The sequence below is a fragment of the Monodon monoceros genome, unplaced genomic scaffold (genome assembly GCF_005190385.1).
Source record: "Monodon monoceros isolate NGI ecotype Baffin Bay Population unplaced genomic scaffold, NGI_Narwhal_1 Super_Scaffold_19, whole genome shotgun sequence".
NCBI lineage: Eukaryota > Metazoa > Chordata > Mammalia > Artiodactyla > Monodontidae > Monodon > Monodon monoceros.
The window spans coordinates 50,673,101-50,679,580 of record NW_021703775.1 but is presented as its reverse complement, the minus strand read 5'-3'; positions in this window follow the sequence as shown (position 1 = coordinate 50,679,580).

Sequence of the window (6,480 nt, the reverse complement as noted above, 5' to 3'; positions counted from 1 at the left end):
CAAACCGACTAAGACATCACCAGAGAGTCATTGATTTCATGGAGATTCAAGAGATGGGGGTTGAGTTTACACCAACCTTGAGACCCTGTGAGATGCTCAGAACATTATAAAAAGGAAAGAAAAGATTTCTCCCTTATCTCCTCAAAAACACAGGAAGAAAACTTTCTGTGGTTTGTAAACTTTCAATGGATTGTGGATGAATAGGAATCTGCAAATTTTTCACGTATTTTCCTGGGCACTGGAGGGTGCTATTTAGGGGTGCTGGATTTCACCTTATCCGAGGAGTCCATGAGCATCCTCGTAAATTCCCCACTCACTCAGAGATTGCAGTGACAGAAATAGACCTGAGTGATGACATTGGCTGCACCCCTCCTGCAGGAGTCCACCTCTGAGGTGTCATTTTCTGTTCAGCAAACTCCTCCACCCTCTAATTCATGTGGCAACAATTGACCTCTAGCTCAGATGCAGAAAATAAAACATGCAGGAAGCCAAGGAAGTAGGTCTGCCCTTTCAGTGGGAAGAGAAGTTGGTTCCCTGTGCGGGGAGACTTGAAAGATCCTAAGAAAGTGCCTTGGCCTCCCACCCTACCCACACCTTAACCCCCCCCGCCCCCCCCCCCCCCCCCCCCCACAGATCTCTTCTTCCCACAGAGCTGTCGTGGGTGCCTTGATCTCCCAACTGGTGAAACAGCAGTGCCGAGGCTGGAATCCAGGATACTCAGTAATTCAGCAAACCTCCAAATAATCAGCCTGAAAAAGAAAATATGAATCTTGTTGCTCCTCTTTATGTTTATTTGATTTTGAATCTTGAGATATTTTAAAGTTACAGAAAAGTAAAAAGAATAATATAACCAGTACCCACATTTTCACCACCTAATTTAATTGAAGCTAAGAGTTTTTTCACCTTTGCTTCCAATCATTTATTTTTCTGTAAGGAATAAACATTTCAGATAGAGGCAAGTGCCCTTCTATCCGTGCCCCAAGCCTATTCTTACATTTCTGTTTAGTTTATGTAGCTTTCTGTTTATCTAAATAAAAATAACGTAGCTCTAAAATTACAAAAGGGCACCGGGACACCGTGCTATTTCCAGGGCTAGGGGCCCTATTTAGGGGGTCCCTGGCGTCTGAGAGAGAGCGGCAGCGCCGTGGAGGCGTGGCCTGCCTGCCCAGCTGCTTGGGTGGGTGGCGGGTGCAGTCGACCCCAAGTTCTTTCTCTTTCTCGGGGCGGGATCGGGACGGGGCCCCGAGGTGAGGCTGCTTCCTCTAAAACCCCGCCCAGGCTTCCGCTGCCGCGGCCTTGCTGCGAGCCTTTGTGCCCGTGCTGGGACCCGCCGGGCCAGCGTTCGGCGGGGTGGGGGTGGAGGGGCTTTTCTGGGATGCAAGACTGGGCAGCCTGGCAGGGCGGCCCCGCCGAGGAAGCCTTGATTCTCCGAGTGGCACGTTCGCCCCGGGCCCTGCCAAGTGTCCCGCTGGGCGGATGGGGGTGTCCGGTGCGGCGCCACGCTGGGGTCCAAACCAGGCCTTGGGGTTTGCCGTGGAAACCCGGGTGCACTCACTCCTTGGCCCCTTCCTTCCTTACATCTTTCTCCTAATCATCACAGCTCCTCTTAGTGCCAAGCTCTGTGTTGGACGTCGGGATTACAAAGACAGATTCTGCTTTCATTCATTCATTCGCTCATTCACTGGTTCCGCGTATTGAGCGGCTGCGTGTGCCCGGCACGGTTCTAGGTACTGGGATGCAGACTGGGATCAAACTAAAGATCTTTACCTCCTGGAGCTTGCATTCTAGCAAACAGACAGACAATGAATAATGGATGTGATAAGGAAGTCTATTATGCAAGAGATGATAAGGGCTATGGAAAGAAAGAGTAGAAGGGGTGAGGAAATCAATAATGGGGGGGAGGGGCAGCTATCTGGAGGAAGAGCGTTCTATAGGTGGAGGAAACAGGCAGTGTGAAGCCCTGAAGTCTGCCTGGTGGAGGGGGAGTTGTACAGAGATGGTTTTCTCCCTCATCCACCTGTGCCTCACCTGGACTCCCAGAGCTCAGCTGGAGGGAAAACAGTCTCCCAGAGGCAGGTCCAAGAACAAGTGGCCATGTCTGTGCTCCAGTGGCTCCCCAGGATCTGCAGAATAACACTTACTCGCCTTGGGATGCCCACAGGTATCCTCTGTATCTGGACCTTGTTCCTCTCTCCAGTCCCATTTCCGCCCCTGCAGCTTGACCCAGGACTGGTGGTTCCCCGGGTTCACCGTGCCACTTCAGGCCTGGGCATGTGGCATCTCCTGGAATGTGATCCACTTTCCTCCTACCTGTGTCCACCTGACAAGCCCTTATTCTTCCTTCAAGATTCTATTCAACATCACCTCCTCCACAGAGCCTTTTTTTTTTTCACTTCCCCTTGAACGTTCCAGCCCCATCCTCTGCTGTGTGACACCTGGCACAGACCTTGACTAGCAGGTGTCTGGCTGCATTGCAGTTATGGCCCTGTGTCCTCAGCCTTCAGCACCTGCCTGGCACGGAGTAGGTGCTCATAAAGCCATGTTGACTGACTGAGCAGTGCTTGGCTGCCTTGGTCCCCTGAGAGGGTCCCACGGGGCCTAAGTTAAATATACCCTTGGATATTTAACAGACTGTATTCACAGCTGTGGGCTCCAGGGACTCATTTCCTGTGCGTGAGGGACTGGCAGGAGAAGGGCCCTCATTTCAACCACAGAAAATGGCTGGCTGAGGAGTATTGTTGTCCGAGAGAATAGGAGAGGCCGCCCCTCTCCCCGACTCCACACCCCTGCCCTGGGTGCCAGTCTGTGGCTTGGCTACACAACTCCTGGAAACCCTGGTCAAAAGTGTGCTTCCTCTCCAGCCCCTGGGGACTCTGAGTCCTCCTGGGGTAGCGGCACTTACAAAGGGTGCAGCGGACTGGCTGTCCAGCCACTCCTCAGCCCCCAAGGCCTGCCAGTCTTCCCTTGAATGTCCCTGGCCTTCTCTTCTCCCTCCCACGTCCACAGTCCTAATCCACTCCCCTGTCTTCACACTTGGGCCTGGAATGTCTCCTGGCTCATCGCCTTGTCTCCACCTCCTATCAGTTCCTACCCTGTCCCGCCAATGTTAGAATCATCTTCAGAAACTTCTGTTTTCCAAGTCACCTCTCACTGTCCAAGGACAAAGTCCGGACACCCAAACCTGGTGTCCTGGGTCCTCTGAAAATTGACCCCAACTCACTTGTGCACACTTTTTCTTCCACCTCCCCTTCACCGACCTCCTGCAACAGTCTGCTCGCCACACCTCCTCTCAAGTAACTGCCTAGCTCTGTGCCTCACTTGTCTTGAAGGCCCAGCCTCTCCACCCATCCAGTGCTAACAAATCTTTCCGTATGTGAAGCCTGCTTAGACAGTCCTGGCTCAACCCAGCTCTGAGCCCTGTATCACTTATGCTTACTACCTATAACAGTCACTTAGTAATCACTTAGACAGTCGACCCTGAGAGCTTTGAAGGTCCCATCAGTCATGCAGTTCTATTCTGACCATGTGTTTTTGCTGTTATTTTCCACAAATTTGTCTTCTTTCTTCACTTTTAGAGTAAGAGACTTGAAGACCAGATCTTGCCTTTGTCAGCCTGTATCTTCTATGATATAGTAGCGCCCGGCACATGGCAGGAGACTCGTTACAGGTTTGCTGATGGAAAGTTTCCAGACCCCCATCCCCACATATGCCTGTCCTTGGTAGTTCCCCACTCAGCCGCCATACGTTGAGGCTGTCACACATGTGCCTTCTGAAGGGGAGCTGATAAATACATGCATATTAGGGGATTAGAGACTTAATATATTTGTCCCCCAAAGGGAATCTGCATTGCAAGAGGTGCCCGGAAAGAGCACTACTGAACCATCATTTAGGTCTAATGATGGAACAGCATTATGGGCGAGGGAGGAATGGTTGGCATGGGAACCTTTCTTGGAGCCATTCAACCAATACCCTTTTCCCCTACCTTCTTTGCCTGGGTGTTCTGCCTGCCAGTTCTAGACTGGGGAGTAGAAAGAGGAGAAAGGAACTATCCATTTACAAGGAAACTCACCTCTCACACCTTTACTCCATGCAAACCTGACCTCCCTAGATGTCATCCCTGAGAAGAGACCTCATGTGTGGGTTGTGTGGGCAGAGGGAAGCAGGTGTCATCCTTGTTCCTCTGTCTCTGGTCAGCAAGGCTGCCTGGAGCTCCTTGCCTGGAGCTGGGCCAACAGACCACGGGGGAGACAAATGTTACTCGAGTGAAGGAGAGCAGGACAGGCTGCCAATGGCACATAGAGTGCAGAATGGGAAAGATGGGTGTGGGGATAGGGGGAGAGGAAGGGATGAATCTGTATTGATTCAACACCTATTGTGTGCCAGGCACTGTGCTAGTCACATTCACATCTGTTACCTCATCTAATCGTCCCTGCGATCTTGTGAGATAATTGTCATTAGCTGCATTCCCCAACACAGGAGTTTATTTCCTCTCACACCCTTTCTCCATTGTTCTTTTTCCTGTTTTGTTTTGTTTTGTTTCTTTTCTGGTCATAAAGTAATTAGTGTTCATTATAGACATGGTATATGAAAATAATAAAAAAGTACAAGAAGAAAAATCATCTGTCACGCAACAACAAATGGTTAACATTTATGTGTGTATATTACAGTTTTTAAAATTCATTTTAAACATGTGATATAACATGGTATATACAATTTTCTATTTTTTTATTGACCTGTATAACAGAAATATTTTCATAAATATTAAAATTCTAAAAAACATCTATAGTGTCTTCACGATGCCCCATTATATGGATATACAACTAGCTTTTTAACTTTGCCCCAACTGCTGGACATCTGTTTTTCTATCTTTTGAAATTATAAATAATAGTTCAATAACATCTTTGTACCAACATCTTTCTCTGAATTTCTGATTCTTTTTTTAGGATAGAGTTGAAGAAGAGAAGTTATTGAGTCAAACTGTGTAATTGTGATTTTAAATAACAGTTTTATTTTCTGATTTTAAAAGTAACAGTTGTTTATTGTGGAAAAATATAGATCATAAAGAAAGACGATAACATGCACAACATTATAACATTTTGATGTGATTGTTTCTCAGTCTTTTTTCCAATGACATACAATATAAGTGTAAATAAATATAGCTGCATAAAACTGGTATTACACAGTTTATGCAATGCTATATCTTACTTATGAGCAAGCATTGTATTATAATCATTATATTATTAATTATCTTTGAAAATATTATTTTTAAGAGTTGCACAATTCCACTTTAAGGAGGCACCATACAAATTTAAGCATTCTTTTACTCATGGCCATTTAGATTTCTGTTTTCAAAAACTTCCTATTAATAACTCTGGTATGAATATCTGAACATCTGTGAATATTCATCTTTGACCTCATCTCTGATTATATCCTTCAAACAGATTTCTAGAAGTGAAATTACTAGGTCAAAGTGTACCAGCCTGGTCAAAGCCACTGGTACATATTGCCAAATTGTGTCCCAAAAAGCATTCCTAACAACCAAGCAGAGATTGTCCATTTTCACATGTCTGTCCGTGAAATATTATTTTAGATTAAAACTGCAGTAGCTTTTCATAAGCAAAATGTGCTTCACTTCTTTAATTTTCACTTTTATGATTAATGATATTAAACATGTTTTGAAACGTTTATTAGCTACTCACAGTTCATTTTTTGGAATTATCTGTTCATGACCCCATTCACTTATTGTTTTTGTCTTTGTGTATTTCTTGTTGTTTTAGATGAAATCTTTATATTTTAAGGATATGAAATTTATGCCTATTATATTCATTCATAAAGAGTTTTCCAAATAAAGAAGAAAATATGTCCATCTTTACAGATGAGTAAACCCAAATTCAATGAGGAAAGTGAATTATCCAAGGTCACCCAACTGGCAGTGGTCTAGTTGGGATTTGAACACAGGTATTACTGACTTCAGCACTCTCGATCAGAAAAAAAACAAGAGGAGAGGAAATGGTAACAGTAACTGTGGAAACCTTAGTGGTGGTATTGAGTGTGTTCTGTGGGATGAGTAGAAGTCAGCTGTTGGAGGGGTTGGGAACACATATGGAGGAGATGGAGGAACAAAGTGCTGGGGGACTTGGAAGCCAGGAAGGGGCTTGGCCTGGTGCCAGCTGTGCATCTCTCCATTCATTGCCTCCAAGCTTAGAAGAACATGCTCCTAGCATCCCTTATCCCTTCAGAGGACTCACTCCAGCATTTACCCGTATCGTCTCCAAATCCTTGCTCATCAGCGCAGCCTTTGGTTTGTCCTCACCTGTATGTTCCCCAGGCTTTGAGAAACTCCTTATTATCTCTTGCAATGATAGTTAGAGATGGGAGGGGCCTTGGAGGCAACATCCTCAGCAGAGTCCAGAATCTGAGGACTTCTTTGATTCTCTCTTCTTACCCAGTTACATTTATTCCAACCGACATTTCTACCAA